Source organism: Schistocerca nitens, chromosome 4 (genome assembly GCF_023898315.1).
Source record: "Schistocerca nitens isolate TAMUIC-IGC-003100 chromosome 4, iqSchNite1.1, whole genome shotgun sequence".
NCBI classification, from domain to species: Eukaryota; Metazoa; Arthropoda; class Insecta; order Orthoptera; family Acrididae; genus Schistocerca; species Schistocerca nitens.
In genome coordinates, this window is record NC_064617.1 from 216,013,606 (window position 1) to 216,031,781 (window position 18,176).

Here is an 18,176-nt window from a genome sequence, read left to right on the forward strand (position 1 = left end):
ATTGTACCTCTCATAACGTCATCAATATGTGTTCTTTCTGCCATTTTCAACACACAGTCACCATTAGCACGTCTGAAAACGTATGCACACGGACTCGCTGCACCATACTCTGACATGCACCAACACACCTCTACGTATGTTGGCAGCTGCCAGCGCCACCGTGCGACGACCGCAGGTCAAATGCACCGCATGGTCACACTCCGAGGTGATTTAAACCCGCAAACCGCCCACCAGAGCGTTGTTTCACCATGTATCAGCATTATCCTTAATTTATGAGGATGAGTGTAGTTTTGATTGAAGTTTACATAGTAATAAGGACAGAGTGTCAATGAGGTCGTAATCAACGATAAGAGCTGGTTTTCTCGCTCGCAGCTCTGCTGAGGCGACAACTTTCTGCACGGCTGCAGGGCCCAGCTGACAAACGTAAAGTCAGAAGACATCGCCCTTTCCCTTCCTACACTTTTGGTCAGCTCGTGAAAGCGCCAGTCACCGAGCCAGGCCTCTGATTTTGGCTGTGCACCCGCCCAGTAAAAGTGTACACGCTTCAAGCAGGTGTCCTGTGATTGTGTGGAGACAGAAAATGAGGACGTGTAATCCTGCCTCACTTAGGGGATACGAATAAAGAAGCCACATTAAGAAAAGTTTGATAGGTTATTATAATTTTTTTAGTGTACCTCATGTACTTTCTGTTGAGGTGGGTTTCTTATTTTGCATACGTGCATTGTTTTAGAATTAAGTAAATAGTAAAAAATTTCTCCTGATTTCTTGATGGTGTAGTTGTAGCACCTCAGTTACCGGGAGCTCTCTTTTAAAGAAATTTTATAGATACTGACATTTAATCCCCTTCGATTGAGCAACCTGTCCAGTTACAAGAGTCGAAGTATTGAATGCTGTATTCTCTTTTTACTGAAGGTGATGGATGGATTAAACAAAAGGTTTCTAACGCTGGGCGTCTTCCTTGATTTAACTAAGGTGTTTGGTTGTGTTGATCACAAAATATTGCTCCAGAAGTTGGACCATTACAGAATAGGGGGAGTAGCTGACAGTTGATTCACCTCTCACTTTAACAACAGACAGCAAAAGGTCATTATCCACAATGCTGAGAATGGCTGTGATGTGGTATCTGAGTGTGGAACGGCCAAATGGGGCGTGCCCCAGGTATCAGTGCAGGAACCACTCCTGTCTCTTACTTATATAAATGATATGCCCTCTAGTATTACAGGTGATTCTAAAGTATTTCTGTTTGCTGATGACACTAGTTTGATAGTAAAGGATATTGCGTACAACACTGGCACTCTTTCAAATACTGCAGTTCAAGACATACGTTTATGACTTGTAGCAAACAAACTAACGCTAAATTATAGTAAGACTCAGTTTTTACAGTTTCTAACACACAGTTCAATAGACCCTGACGTTTCAATGTCTTAGAACAGGTATCTGATAAGTGAAACTGAACAGTTCAAATTCCTAATTGATCAGCTAGATAGTAAATTGCCGTCGAAACGCCACGTTCTCGTTCAAAGCCATTTTTGCTATTCGAATGGTATCTGAAGTAAGTGATAGTTAGACACTAAAAATAGTCTACTTTGTTTATTTTATTCGCTTATGGTATTATATTTCGGGGTAATTTTTCCGTTATAAAAGGCTGGCTCAGAAACGGCCGGTTCGGGCAAAAAGTGGTGTAGGTTCGCGTCCTCTTGTCGGCCCCTGTTGATTAGTCTGGGTATTCTGACATTGGCCACTGTGAGGTAACGGGCGAGTCGTGGCGCCCTGAAAATATTCTAAGTCCAACCACGTGGTGCCGAACGTTAATTAGCAACCGCGTGATGCCGTACAACGGCCGGTCCAGCCGCGTGGCTGGGAATTCCATGGCAGAAATTTTGCACCAACGTTTTGCAGAAATATACCGCATTCTCAAAAGTACTTCTACTATCGCACTTATCATTTAAAGTCGTTAAGATAGTACCTACAGATTTTATTTAATTGCAATCATTCATTTATAAACGTCTATGTCACATTCTAAATCGGCAATTGCCGAGTGATAGGAACCTTCGACCATTCGATTCATGTGTCTATTCAAATTGTATACTGTATGTAAACTCAGCAGTATTTGGCTTGTAATGCGGCAACTACGTATGCCAGCCCCTAGACAACGAAACCAGCCAAAACTTTTAATATTTCAACACTGAGTCGCAGAGTACGTAGTCGAGGGCCACCACACCACCTCATTTCACCATTTCATTATGTTATGAAAGCCCGCACCACTCAGTACATATATTATTTACTGTCATTTCTTGTTAACAATATCAGCTTATTCTCAAGAATTACCAGGTTTCACTCAATTAATACTAGGCAGGAACCCAGACTGCATCTGGAACGCTCTTTCTTGACTTTTGTGCAGAAACGTGTACAGTATAATGCTGTATCCATTTTCAGTAAGGTACCATAAGAATTCAAACACCTTAGTACTAATCCACGAACTTTCAAATCAGAACTGAAGGGTTTCCTCATGGGTCACTCCTTCTATTCTGTGGAGGATTTCTTTCAAAAGTTAAGCTGATTCCTGCGTTTATATTGCTGGTTGCGTTTACATAAAATTACGGTTTGCCTTTTTCGGCTTCATAAACATTTTATTTTATTTGTTATTTCTTCTATGCTGTAATTTCATGTATTGACACGTTCCATGACCTTGTAGATTTGCCCCTCAATTTGGTTCTACGAAACTAAACGTGTAAAATAAAATAAAAATTTCGATTCAGTGCCATTACTTGTTGATTAATTCATTGAAATCATAAAGATTGCGACTAACAATAACGAAGCGTTGCCCATTAAACGCGGTTACTTCGTTGCCAATTTCCACCACTAGTAGCAGTTAAGTGCCAACGACAGACATCTACAACGCTCCTTCCACTGTCATGTGAGGAGCTGGGCGAGTCATGAAACGTTAGTCTTAATGGAGGCATTGCGAATTTATTCGCTGTTCAACGTCGTCGACAATGCCTCAACTCGAAAGATGGCACCGTCTGCATTCGGGACCTCACAGCCAAGCCAGGTAACGAATTCATAACAGTTCGGTCTTCAAATTAATTCTCAAAAATGTTCAAATGTTTGTGAAATCTTATGGGACTTAACTGCTAAGGTCATCAGTCCCTAAGCTTACACACTACTTAACCTAAATTATCCTAAGGACACACACCCATGCCCGAGGGAGGACTCGAACCTCCGCCGGGGCCAGCCTCACAGTCCATAACTGCAGCGCCTCAGACCGCTCGGCTAATCCCGCGCGGCCACTGATTCTCGTCCTTCTTGGGTCTACCATTGCTCTTTCCAACAACTTCAAGTAATTCTGGCCATTGCGGGAGTAGAATCCAGCGAATTTAAGTTTCTTCTTTTCCATTTAATAAATTACCTATTGTCACTAATGATGATAACAGAACTCATTAAATTTCTTGCAGTATAGACAGGACCTAATAACATCTGTGAATATTCTTATAATAATTCATTCCCATACATCAGTAGAATGCAATTCCTGTTTCTGTATCGGTATATGGCAGAGTTTCATTTTCATATTTTCAAATCCTTGATAATATACAATACAGCCGCATTTTTTATATGTCTACTAATTACGCGAGGTATCGTGTCGGACCGCCTTGCCCCGCGTAACGCAGCAACTCGACTAGACATGGACTCCCCAAGCCCTCTGAAGTCCCCTGCAGAAATACTAGGCCATCCTGCCTCTATAGCCATCCAGAATTGCGAAAGAGTTGCCGGTGCAGGATTTTGTGCTCGAAGTGACCTCTCGATTAAGCCCGATAAATGTTCGATGAGATTCGTGTCGGGCGATGTGGTCGGCCAAACCATTCTCTCGAAATGTCCAGAATGTTCAAAAATGGTTCAAATGGCTCTGAGCACTACGGGACTTAACATCTATGGTCATCAGTCCCCTAGAACTTAGAACTACTTAAACCTAACTAATCTAAGGACATCACACAACACCCAGCCATCACGAGGCAGAGAAAATCCCTGACCCCGCCGGGAATCGAACCCGGGAACCCGGGCGTGGGAAGCGAGAACGCTACCGCACGACCACGAGATGCGGGCTCCAGAATGTTCTTCAAACCAATCGCGAGCAGCTGTGGCCAGGTAACATGGTCAACCGTTGTGAGGCAAAAAAAATGGTTCAAATGGCTCGGAGCACTATGGGACTCAACTGCTGAGGTCATAAGTCCCCTATAACTTAGAACTACTTAAACCTAACTAACCTAAGGACAACACACACATCCATGCCCGAGGCAGGATTCGAACCTGCGACCGTAGCGGTCGCGCGGTTCCAGACTGTAGCGCCAGAACCGCTCGGCCACCAACGGCCGGCCGTTGTGAGGCATATGAAGTCCATGAATGCCTGTAACTGGTCTCCAAGTATCCAAACGTTGCCATTTGCAGTCAATGATTTGCTCAGTTGGACCAGAGAACCTAACCCATTCTACGTAAATAGAGTCCACACCATTACATAGCCACCACCAGCTTGACAGCACCTTGTTGACATCTTGGGTCCATGCCTTCGAGGGATCTCAGTCACACACGAACCCTGCCGTCAGCTCTTACCTTCTGAAACTGGGACTCACCTAACCAGGCCACGGTTTCCCAGTCATCAAGAATCCAACCGGTATGGCCACGAGCCCAGGAGAGGAGCTGCTGGCGATGTCGTGCTGCTAGCAAAGGCAATCGCGTCGCTCGCCTGCTGCATTGCCCATTAACGCCAAACTTCGCCTCACTGTCTTAAAGGATACGTTCGTCGTACGTCCCGCATTGACTTATGTGGTTATTTCACGCAATGTTGCTTGTCTTTTAGCACTGACAACACTACGCTAACGCCGCTGATGTCGGTCGTTAAGTGAAGGCCGTCGGCCAATTCGTTGTCCGTGGTGAGTGGTAACACCTGTAATCTACTATTCTCGCCACACTTGACACTGTGGATCTCTGAGTAGTGAATTCGCTGACGATTTCCGAAATGGAATGTCCCATGCATCTAGGTCCAACTATCATTACGCGTTCAAAGTCTGCGAATTCCCAACGTGCGGCCATAATCATGTCGGAAACCTTTTCACATGAATCACTTGAGTACAGATGACAGCTCCGCAGGTGCACTGTCTTCTTATACCTTTTCCACACGATACTACTGCCATTTGTATATGTGCATGACGCTAGCCCAAGACCTTTGTCGTCTCACTGTATTATGTTAGCATGTAAATCCTTGTATCCATATGCCTCCCTTCCTTCTGCAAGCATTTTTCCTTAGCTATGGCCTTTATTCCTCTTTTTTGACAAATACCCCATTATAGCTAGTCTGTGAAGATTCTGATTGCCGACTGACAGCAGATTGTTACCTGTTGCCTAGGTTTGGTTGGCGGGTAGTAATAAAACTGTTATGGTGAATTTTCGTGTCAGGCTGTGACGTGAAAGTGGCTGCACACTTGTATTAATAGTGTTTGGTCCCGGCGGTCGGCGAGCTACCACGCCACCAGAGTTACGGGAAAGCAATTTTACAGGCCTTTGTGTCGAAGAAACAAAAATAACTCTTTCTTTTTCAATTAATAGACTTTTTGAATTGGAAGCCGCCGTACTACTAGTGCCTGATGTAGGGAGTTGTCTTGTGCACGCTACAGTAGAGAAAATAGGCTGCTGTAAATTCAGAACAGAGTGCTGTGGAGGTGCTGGTGACCTTCATTATATGTCGAACTGTCAGTAAAACAGCCCTGGTTAAGAAAGTATTTTATTTATGGTAGTTACTGGGGCAGAATTGTAGCTGGAGAGAAGTTGTTGTCCTCTCTGACGTCGTAGACCACTGTGGGTGGCGTGTCGACGTCATCGGTTGTCCGCCGGGAACGCAGCGCGTGCTTGTGACGGCCGGCGGTTGTTGGCGACAGTGTGGCCCAACGGAGCCCACGAGCAATGCGCACCCCGCAATGAACTCGTGACGTTCGTTGGTTGGTTGTTGGGGAAGGAGACCAGACAGCGAGGTCATCGGTCTCATCGGATTAGGGAAGGACGGGGAAGGAAGTCGGCCGTGCCCTTTGAAAGGAACCATCCCGGCATTTGCCTGGAGCGATTGAGGGAAATCACACTCGTGACGTCACAGTAGTCAGTTTGTCCGTCACACTTCGCGAACTCTCGGCTGCTTGCAGGGCCCATGGGTCATTAACATGTAACTGGAAATATACCCTCTAAATGTTTTAACTTTGTCGTTTGCTGTCGTGAGCTTGCCTGAGTTTAAACGAGCAGTCAGGAGTTATTAAAATCACCTGAAACAGTCACTCGCTCTCCGTCAGAGACGGTTGCTGGCGCTCATAAGGCCTGCAGAGACACGGTGTCACTTACTGTGACGTGGCCTGTGTTTCTCGTGGGCCCCATTTCGCAGACACGGCCAACTAGAGAAACTGGCTTGAGTACTGGAAGACATCTTGTTTGTGTCGTAAGCACAGTAGTGGCCGACAGTAGATCTATTGCACGTAAACTGACTCGTTTGTTTGTATATGTGATTCAGAATTTTCGCGCTGCCTGGTGCACTGTTTGTATTTGCTGTCTTCAGTTGCTAAAGGGAAATGGTTCAAATGGCTCTAACAAGGGAACCTCCCCATCGCACCCCCCTCAGATTTAGTTATAAGTTGGCACAGTGGATAGGCCTTGAAAAACTGAACACAGATCAATCGAGAAAACAGGAAGAAGTTGTGTGGAACTATGAAAAAATAAGCAAAATATACAAACTGAGTAGTCCATGCGCTAGATATGCAACATCAAGGACAGTGTGAGCTCAGCAACTCCGTGGTGCCGTGGTTAGCGTGAGCAGCTGCGAAATGAGAGGTCCTTGGTTCAAGTCTCCCTCGAGCGAAGAGTTTAATTTTTTATTTTCAGACAATTATTGTCTGTCCGTCCGTCCGTCCGATGCGAGGTAACTGCGCCGCAGTATGGGGACGCTACACCTAAACAAACATCGAAACACACGACGTCAGTCGACTACATCGCACGGAAGAGAGAGTATTCCTGCTAACGAGGCTCCCTGTCTGGCAGTTGACTGTTCGCTACTTTGGACGAGAGTGCATTAAATACGTGAGATGTATTCCGTAGGCAATATGAATCCAGATAATATAGTCCGCGAAAATAAAGAAAGTAAACGGACAGATAATAATTGTCTGAAAATAAAGAATTAAACATTTCACTCGAGGGAGGACTTGAACCAAGAACTTCTCGTTTCGCAGCTGCTCACGCTAACCACGAGACCACGACGCTCATGAGGTCGCATTGTCCTTGATATTGCAAATCTTGCGCATGGACTACTCAGTTTGTATATTTTGCTTATTTTTTCGTAGTTCCACACAACTTCTTCCTGTTTTCTCGATTGATCTATGTTCAGTTTTTCAAGGCCTATCCGCTGGCCAACTTATAACTAAATCTGAGGGGGGTGCGATGGGGAGGTTCCCTTGTAAGCACTATGGGACTTAACATCTGAGGTCATCAGTCCCCTTAGAACTACTTAAATCTAACTAACCTAAGGACATCGCACACATCCATGCCTGAGGCAGGATTCGAACCTGCGACCGTAGCAGCAGCGCGGTTCCAGACTGAAGCGCCTAGAACCGCTTGGCCACAGCGGCCGGCTAGTTACTAAAGGGAATATTATGAAGTTGCAGATCTATTAAATGTACGAAGGTTGCCCGGAAAGTAATGCACCGCATTTTTTTCTCAGTCGAAAACAGTGTTAGAAATGCGAAACGTTACGTATGTATTATTTGAAGTCACCTGAGTGAGCGCGCCAAGTTTCCGTCACTTCCGACAGATAGCGTAGCTGCAGGTCAGTTTCAAAATGGCGTCTGTAGGTGATGTACGTTACAAGCAACGTGCCGTCATAGAATTTCTTACTGAAGAGAAAGAAACTGTGGGGAATATACACAAACGCTTATGTGAAGTTTATGCAGCGTCTGCTGTTGACGAAAGTGCAGTTAGTTGCTGGGCACGGAGGATGAGGTCATCAGAAGGCGGTACGGCGGAGCTCCACGATTTGCAGCGGTCGGGGAGATCATATGCGGCTGTCACACCTTATATGTTGCAGCGAGCTCATGTCGTCATTCGCGAGGACCGACAGATTACGACTCGGCACTTGGCGCTGCATCTGTCAATCAGCAAAGGATTCACACAGTGAAGCACTGGCTCCGCCCCCGGGACAAGGATTGGTACTGACAGGGCATACACGCCCTTGTTTTTCGCTGGAGGAAGGCCACAGAAGAGGATGGAGATTACGTGGAGAAATGGATTGGGTAATAAAACACCATACTTTCGTGTGTGTAATTCTCGTTACGTTCAGGAAAGAGTTGTTAAAGGAAAAAACCTTCTAGGCAACCCTCGTAAGTATTCGTTATCAATTGGCTCTGAGCACTATGGGACTCAACTTCTGAGGTCATTAGTCCCCTAGAGCTTAGAACTAGTTAAACCTAACTAACCTAAACACGTCACACACATCCATGCCCGAGGCAGGATTCGAACCTGCGACCGTAGCGGTCTCGCGGTTCCGGACTACAGCGCCTAGAACCGCACGGCCACTTCGGCCAGCTATTCGTTATCTCTCACACTATGCTTCAGTATTATGTAGTGAGTTATTATATGAATTAACCAAATACATAAAGATACTTTCAGAAATTGATTATGTTTATGTCGTAATAAATACACTGAACGTCTTTTTTCGGATAATAAAAATGCCGAGGTACTTTATTGGGGCTGGCAGTGAAAGGAATATCCAGGGTGTTACAAAAAGGTACGGCCAAACGTTCAGGAAACATTCCTCACACACAAAGAGAGAAAATATGTTATGTGGACATGTGTCCGGAAACTCTTACTTTCCATGTTAGAGCTCATTTTTTTACTTCTCTTCAAATCACATTAATCATGGAATGGAAATACACAGCAACAGAACGTACAAGCGTGACTTCAAACACTTTGTAACAGGAAATGTTCAAAATGTCCTCCGTTAGCGGGGATACATGCATCCACCCTCCGTCGCATGGAATCCCTGATGCGCTGATGCATCCCTGGAGAATGGCGTATTGTATCACAGCCGTCCACAATACGAGCACGAAGAGTCTCTACATTTGGTACCGGGGTTGCGTAGACAAGAGATTTCAAGTGCCCCCATAAATGAAAGTCAAGGGGGTTGAGGTCAGGAGAGCGTGGAGGCCATGGAATTGGTCACCGAATCTGTTGTTGAGAAGCGTACGAACACTTCGACTGAAATGTGCAGGAGCTCCATCGTGCACGAACCACATGTTGTGTCGTACTTGTAAAGGCACATGTTCTAGCAGCACAGGTAGAGTATCCCGTATGAAATCATGATAAGGTGCTCCATTGAGTGTAGGTGGAAGCGTAGGTGACGAAACTAAAATGAGCTCAACATGGAAATTAAGCGTTTCCGGACACATGTCCACATAACATCTTTTCTTTATTTGTGTGTGAGGAATGTTTGCTGAAAGTTTGGCCATACCTTTTTGTAACACCCTGTTTATTACAAAGTGAAATAGGCAGAACATTTTCTTTACTCAGAGATGAAAAATTAAGTAAATAGTGGATGAGAAAAATTCCCTCAAACTTCTCATTGTTAAAGAAGCCTATAACATGCATAAAGCATTTTAGTGAATAGTACCTAATAAATACTCAACAGTTTATAGTTGATACAAAAGTAAAAACATTTCTAAAGAGTTATTCGCTTGACGTCTTCCTACGATACAGTCTCCACTCCTTTCCAACTATGTAAATGTAGGTTAGGTGTGGCTTAAATTAGAAATAGTATTTGGGGCAGTTAAGAGATTTGTACCGAATAAATTAATAAAAATGCAACTCAAAATATCCACGGGTGTACTGCCGGTCTACAGTGTCCAACAGGCACAATATTTCGGCGATCGTACATGTCGCCATCATCAGGTGAACTGACGGACTGAGCTCCTGTGAACGTGCCGGCACGGAGATCGGTACGCTATGGCAGTACGATTTTGGAACATACACTGTGTTCAAATATTAAGAATTTCCTCGAAGCTAACAGTTTATTGATCCACAGACAACACGGATTCACAAAATACAGTTCTTGTGAAACACAGCTAGCTCTTTATTCGCCAGAAGTACTGTGTGCTATCGAGAGGGGATGTCAGATTGATTCCATAGTCCTATATTTCCAGAACGCTTTTGACACATTACCTCACAAGATACCTCTACTTGAGTTGTGTACCTATCCAGTATCGTTTCAGCTGAGCGACTGTATTTGTGATTTCCTGTCAGAAACCTCACAGTAAGTTGTAATCGACGGAAAATACTAGAGTCAAAGAAAAATGATATCAGGCGTTACCCAAAGATGTTTTATAGTACCTCCGCTCTTCCTAACTTACATAAACGATTTACGAGACAATCTGAGCACCCATCTTAAACTGTTTGCAGACGATGCTGTCATTTTCAGTCCTGCAAAGTCATCAGAAGATCAAAACTAACTGCAGAATGACATAGAGACGATATCTACACTCCTGGAAATGGAAAAAAGAACACATTGACACCGGTGTGTCAGACCCACCATACTTGCTCCGGACACTGCGAGAGGGCTGTACAAGCAATGATCACACGCACGGCACAGCGGACACACCAGGAACCGCGGTGTTGGCCGTCGAATGGCGCTAGCTGCGCAGCGTTTGTGCACCGCCGCCGTCAGTGTCAGCCAGTTTGCCGTGGCATACGGAGCTCCATCGCAGTCTTTAACACTGGTAGCATGCCGCGAGAGCGTGGACGTGAACCGTATGTGCAGTTGACGGACTTTGAGCGAGGGCGTATAGTGGGCATGCGGGAGGCCGGGTGGACGTACCGCCGAATTGCTCAACACGTGGGGCGTGAGGTCTCCACAGTACATCGATGTTGTCGCCAGTGGTCGGCGGAAGGTGCACGTGCCCGTCGACCTGGGACCGGACCGCAGCGACGCACGGATGCACGCCAAGACCGTAGGATCCTACGCAGTGCCGTAGGGGACCGCACCGCCACTTCCCAGCAAATTAGGGACACTGTTGCTCCTGGGGTATCGGCGAGGACCATTCGCAACCGTCTCCATGAAGCTGGGCTACGGTCCCGCACACCGTTAGGCCGTCTTCCACTCACGCCCCAACATCGTGCAGCCCGCCTCCAGTGGTGTCGCGACAGGCGTGAATGGAGGGACGAATGGAGACGTGTCGTCTTCAGCGATGAGAGTCGCTTCTGCCTTGGTGCCAATGATGGTCGTATGCGTGTTTGGCGCCGTGCAGGTGAGCGCCACAATCAGGACTGCATACGACCGAGGCACACAGGGCCAACACCCGGCATCATGGTGTGGGGAGCGATCTCCTACACTGGCCGTACACCACTGGTGATCGTCGAGGGGACACTGAATAGTGCACGGTACATCCAAACCGTCATCGAACCCATCGTTCTACCATTCCTAGACCGGCAAGGGAACTTGCTGATCCAACAGGACAATGCACATCCGCATGTATCCCGTGCCACCCAACGTGCTCTAGAAGGTGTAAGTCAACTACCCTGGACAGCAAGATCTCCGGATCTGTCCCCCATTGAGCATGTTTGGGACTGGATGAAGCGTCGTCTCACGCGGTCTGCACGTCCAGCACGAACGCTGGTCCAACTGAGGCGCCAGGTGGAAATGGCATGGCAAGCCGTTCCACAGGACTACATCCAGCATCTCTACGATCGTCTCCATGGGAGAATAGCAGCCTGCATTGCTGCGAAAGGTGGATATACACTGTACTAGTGCCGACAGTGTGCATGCTCTGTTGCCTATGTGCCTGTGGTTCTGTCAGTGTGATCATGTGATGTATCTGACCCCAGGAATGTGTCAATAAAGTTTCCCCTTCCTGGGACAATGAATTCACGGTGTTCTTATTTCAATTTCCAGGAGTGTATATGGTGAGAAGTGTTGCATTTGTCTCTCAACAAAGAAAAGTGTGAGGTCGTCCACATGAATACAAAAAGAAATGTATTAAATATCGGCTACACAGTAAATCACACAAATTTAAAACATCTCAATTCGATGAAGTATCTAGGACTTACAGTTGCGTAGAACTTGATTAGAACGATCACACAGATAACGTTGTGGGGAAGGCAAACCAAAGACAAGATTATACTGACAGAACGCTCAGAAGGTACAACAGGTCTACTAAGGAGACGGCCTACACTGTGGTATTTCGTCCTCTGCTAGTGTATTGCTGTGCTGTTTAGAATCCTTACCAAGTATCACTGACGGAGGAAATCGAAAACGTTCAAGGCAATGCAGCTCTGCTTGTATTATTGCGAAATAGGGAAGAGAGTGTGAGAGGTATGATAAGAGAGTTGTGATGGCAACCATTAAAACAAAGGCGCTCCTCGTTACAACGACATCTTTTGACGAAATTTCAATCAGTAACTTCCTCCTCTGAATGTGAAAGTATTTTGATGTCGCCAACCTTTGATGTCGCCAACCTTCATAGAAAGAAATGATAATCATAATATAATAATCATAATCATAATAAAATAAATCAGAGCTCGTACAGAAATATGTAGGTGTTAATTTTCCCACGAGCTGTAAGAGAGTGGCACGGTTGAGAAATAGTCTAAAGGTGCTTCTAAAATACCTCTGCCAGGCACTTAAGTGTGAATTGCAGAGTAGATATGTAGATGTAGATTTATATATTTTTCGAAGCTGAAACCTGATGCAGTGCCATCAGTTTTCCCTAATTGGCAACGTTACTTGACAACAGCTGGATCATCTTGCAGAAGGTTACGTGATACAGAAAGTAGCAATTTTGAAAAAGCAGTGGTAAGAGGCTTGAAAGATTACAGGCAGTACGGAAAGCAGAATGCTATTAATAGTTTGGAAGACATATAGAAATTTTTTTCGAGTGCTAACCACGTCGACAAGAACCGGTGGTGCTGTATTAAGAGAGAACAACAAACAGTGATGTATTTTATTGATACTAGTGACGAAATACCGAACTTTATTGGATCAGTAACTGTTAATACCGATCTCAGTGTCCTCCTTTCCTTGAGAAAATATAAAATTCCCTAATGTAAAGTGCCCAACGGTTGTGTGTCAGTAAAATCGAAGCAAGCCTTGCTTAGTTTAATTTAGTTTTTGAGTCAATAGTGTCTATAGACACCTAAAACAAGAATTTTGTGAATCAGCACACAGTAAATATATTAGAAGAGGTTTCTCTAACTGACAGATTTTTACAGCTGCAACTGATAATGGAGCACACCCAGTTTTCAACTAAAATGAACAACTTGCAAGTACAGTGGGAACACATTATTATGAGCAGCTACCCTCTACGTACATTCATCATCAGCATATGCTGCTACACGAGTGAATGTCTTTATTTGCCAGTCCTTAAAATGTAACCGAGCTGACAGCCAAGTTTGATTTAAACAGTTTGAATGTCCTGATTGTATAGAGTATCTGAAGGTTAAAAAGAAGTTTTTCAAAGATCATGGACTTGTGGTACATGTGCTCGTGAATGAAATCTACATTGAGCCTAGTTTGGTGTTTAAAGGAGATACAACATGGTGCCAGTAAAAGTGTTAATAATGATGTAGCAGTTTTTATGCTATCAAACGCATATTCAAAATTTATATGTGTTATGACTATTATATGAAGGGGTACCCAAAAGAAACGGAATTAATTTTTAAAAGCATGATTAAGAACGTCGTAGACACTATTACTCCAGTTATCACAGACATCTTCAACCTGTCTCTTGTCAGTAGTACATATCCTACTGAGTGGAAGCAAAGTTTAATTCAACCTATACCCAAGACTGACAACCCTAAGTCGCCAGGTGACTACAGGCCGATCAGCATACTAACTGGAATATCTAAAGCCCTAGAATACATCGTCCATGAACAGCTGACGGATTACCTCAAAACTCATAACATCCACGACAAATATCAGTCAGGCTTTCGAAAGCACCATAGTACAGCAACTACATTAATCAAAGTAACTGATGACATTAAACATGCTATGGACAGACGTGAAGCTACCATCCTAACGCTGCTTGACTTTAGCAAGGCTTTTGATACAGTTGACTTTGAGATATTACTAATTAAAATGAAGGAGCTGAATTTCTCAAACAGCGCAATACACTGGTTCGACAGCTACCTCAAAAACAGAAGTCAACAAGCCATTTGTGGGTCGGAAAAGTCATCATGGAAAAACGTGCGCTCTGGAGTTCCCCAAGGCTCCGTCCTTGGTCCATTACTCTTCTCACTGTACATTAATAATATTTCTTCAGTGATTCACTCCTGCAACTACCATCTATATGCCGACGACATCCAACTGTACATAAGTGCAAGCCCCAAGAACAATGCTGACGCAGTAGCGAGTATGAACGCAGATCTTTGCTCTGTTTCTCGATGGGCACAGAACCTAGGTCTGAAACTAAACCCCAAGAAATCCCAGGTCATACTTATATCTCATCCCAAGTTAATCAGTCGGTACTTTCGCGAAACAGTCCCTCAAATACTCCTCAATAGTACCCAACTACCATACCAAAAAACAGTAAAAGACCTTGGAATAATCTTGGATGAACACCTAAACTGGGAAGAACAAACAGTCACAGCTTGCCGGAAATCGCTCTCCTCCCTACATGCAATTCAAAAATTTAGAAAAATATTTCCAACCCATGTTAAACAAAAATTAGTCCAAACACTAGTCTTGCCTAATCTTTACTACTGTGATGTAGTTCAACACGGCACAAATAGTGAAAATTCGAGACGCCTCGAGCTAGTGATGAATGCTTGCGTTAGATACGTGTGCAATATACGATTGTATGATCATATCAGTCCTTCATACTCCCAGCTAGGTTGGATACGCCCACATAAGGCACGCGATCTCCACACGATGCGCTTACTTAATCGATTTCTTAGCCACTGGTGCCCCCAATACTTATCTTCTCACATTGAACACCTATCATCATTCCACAACCGCAATACCAGATCGGATACGTCTAGCATCTTGGCTGTACCTTTACATAACACAAAATCTTTCTCCGTGTCATTCTGCATCTCAGCCATACGACTATGGAACGCGCTCCCCTGTGATCTGCGTCTTAACCAGAACCACTCAACATTCAAGAGGGAACTCAAGACTTACTTATTAGGGACGGTATAGCCACCATTGTTGTGCCCCTCTCATCTCTTTCTTTCTCCTCTCCATCATAGCTTCGAATTTTACCATTCTATTTCTCTTCCTCTAACCTACTACCTCTTCTATATCTCTTTCACCCCATTCTATCGTCTTATGTCTCTGCTTGATGAGAATAACTCACAAGCTGCAAGAATATATAACGAGAAAATTCCCAACTAGCAATAGGACTGACATTCATAAAAGAAAAATATGTTTACTTTCATATACATAGTCATTACTATTATTATTATTATTATTATTATTATTATTATTATTGATTGTTATAATTATTTTTTGATTGCTATATTTATCATTGTACTACTTTTATAATCTCTATTTTTTTTCTTTAACATTAATACTGTATAACACGTTATATGTCCTTAATGTTCTGTAGAAACTGAAATTTGTTGAATCTGAGTATGCCTGGTTAGGTGTAAGAGAGGGCCTGAAGGCCCTAATCTTGCCAGGTAAAATAAATGCATAAATAAATAAATAAAATAAAAAGCAACATATTTTCAAATTGTTTACAAAACAACCTTATCCCCTTCAAAATACTCTCCATTACAACTAATACATTTCTCCTACCGGTGCTTCCACTATTCGAAACATTTTTTTGTGGTCATCTTCAGAAATGACTGACAACCTCTCCCTACTTTTTTTTCTTGATTTCTCCAGTGTTCTGAAATCGGTGTCCTCTCATGCCCCTTTTCACGTGTGGAAAAAAGAAAATGTCGCACGTAGTCAGGTCAGGCGGGTAAGGTGCGTGAGTCAGCGGAATCATGCCATATTTAGCCAAAAACTGTCTGACAGAGATGGTTGTGTGTGCAAGTGCGTTGTCGTGCTGGAAGAACCAATATCCGGTCTGCCACAAATCGGGTCTTTTCTGACAAACGCTGTTGCGCAATCTTCATAAAACTTCCAAATAAAAGGTAGGATTGATGGTCTGACTTGGGGTAACAAACTTTGAATGAACTACGCTCTTGGGGCATTTGATGGATGTCCAGAACGAGACTTGTCATGTCGCCATTTTTAAATCGAGCAAACCACTCGTACACTTGAGCTGTTCCCATAGCATCATCTTGGTAGGCTGTTTTCAACATTAAAACAGTTTCAGCAACACTTTTATGGTGCAAAAAAACAAAATTTCACTGCTGCACGTTCTTCACTTAGACCTGCCATCATAACAAACGAAACAAGAACAAAACAGCGCTGGCATAAGCAATCACTGCAGGTAAACGGAACAAGCCAGGTCGACAACACAGGCTGCACTGAACGCAATGCGTTGCGCTATACACGCCTAGTGGCAGAAATCCGTACTACACAACTCCCCCCACGGCAATGTTATTTGTTATTCCGCTTTTTTGTGTACCCCCTCGCACTTGTTAGCAACTTAGCTGCTCCACAACTAAAAAGCATGTTATTACACGTAATTAATGAAGTAGAGAAAGCTGGCTTTATTGTGTTAGCTTCAGTATTAGATAATAATTCAGGAAATCGAAAAGCTTATGAGCTTTCTCCTAACGGTATGCTGCAGCTTTGTGTTGCACATCCTGTTGTTAGCAGTAGAAGGTTAGCCCTAATTTTTGGCACTGTACATATACTAGAATGCATCTCAAATGTGTGTGTGAAATCTTATGGGACTTAACTGCTAAGGTCGTCAGTCCCTAAGCTTACACACAACCTAAATTATCCTAAGGACAAACACACAAACCCATGCCCGAGGGAGTACTCGAACCTCCGCCGGGAGCAGCCGCACAGTCCATAACTGCAGCGCCTCAGACCGCTCGGCTAATCCCGCGCGGCCTAGAATGTATCTGTAACAACTGGATTGCCACACCTGAGACAGTTTTGAAGTTTCCTGAATTTGACAATTTTGATGCTATAGTTGCTGGATCTTTTGAGCATTTGGAACTGATGTACAGGAAAGAAAAACGCTCGTTAGTAAAATAGATTCATTTGCTGCCATTTAAGACCCCATTGCCTTGCAACATTCAGATGCAAGCTTAGTGGCGGCTTTAAGGTTCTTAGCTTGTAGGGACATAGACTTTTCAGGGTCACAACATAGAGCATCGTTCATAAAAAATTACTTGTGAGTGATGGCATACAGCGAATTATAAAGGTGCATATGAAGATGAAAGATTCAACAGTCATTACAGGCAACCTATTATGGTAGATAGTTCCATACAATTAGACTTTTTAAAGAAAATGTCATTATGGTAGAAGAATTTTGAAATATCAAACATACCAGTAAATTTTCTGCCTCAGCTGATGTACGTATCTGTTTATACTGTACAGAAGGAACTTTCCTTAAGAACTCTGAGGTTTGCACCTATTGGGTGCAATCCGATAGGGGAGTCGAATTATCCATCCCAAATGACTTCATTGCAAAATATGACCATGGAAAGTTGGCAGTTCCCAATGAGAATGCACTTATGATGACTACAATTGCTTGGTTCATGTTGACTGGTATTTTGGATGAGTGGTCAGTTAATTTCACTGGTGATTTACATGAACTTCCCATGTGGCAGAAAATATGTAGTTAAAAGCTACAGGGCTGTATATTGAGGTTTACTGAAGTAATGATTGTAAATTCCAGAGAACTTTGAGGGATCTAATGCAAAAATTCAATTTCAGGTCATGCAAGCTAATGACAAAAAATCTGACCAACGTCAACGACATTGCAACAAGGAAACAAAATGGCAGGCAGTTGAGTAAACTGAGGACGACTTAGAATATTTCATGAAATTTTCAGTAAATAAACTTTTAAATGCCGTATTTTTAGAGTCATTGCCTTCCAATTCTCCTTTATGAAAATTTCGATCTCTGAAGTTTGAAGAATCTTATAAACAAAAGAGAAAACTCAAGTTTTAATATGAGTGTGTCATGCAGATATGGAGGTATGTATCGTCTTCGCAACTAAACAAAAGGCAGTTGGTTTTTGCAGTATGCATTTCAG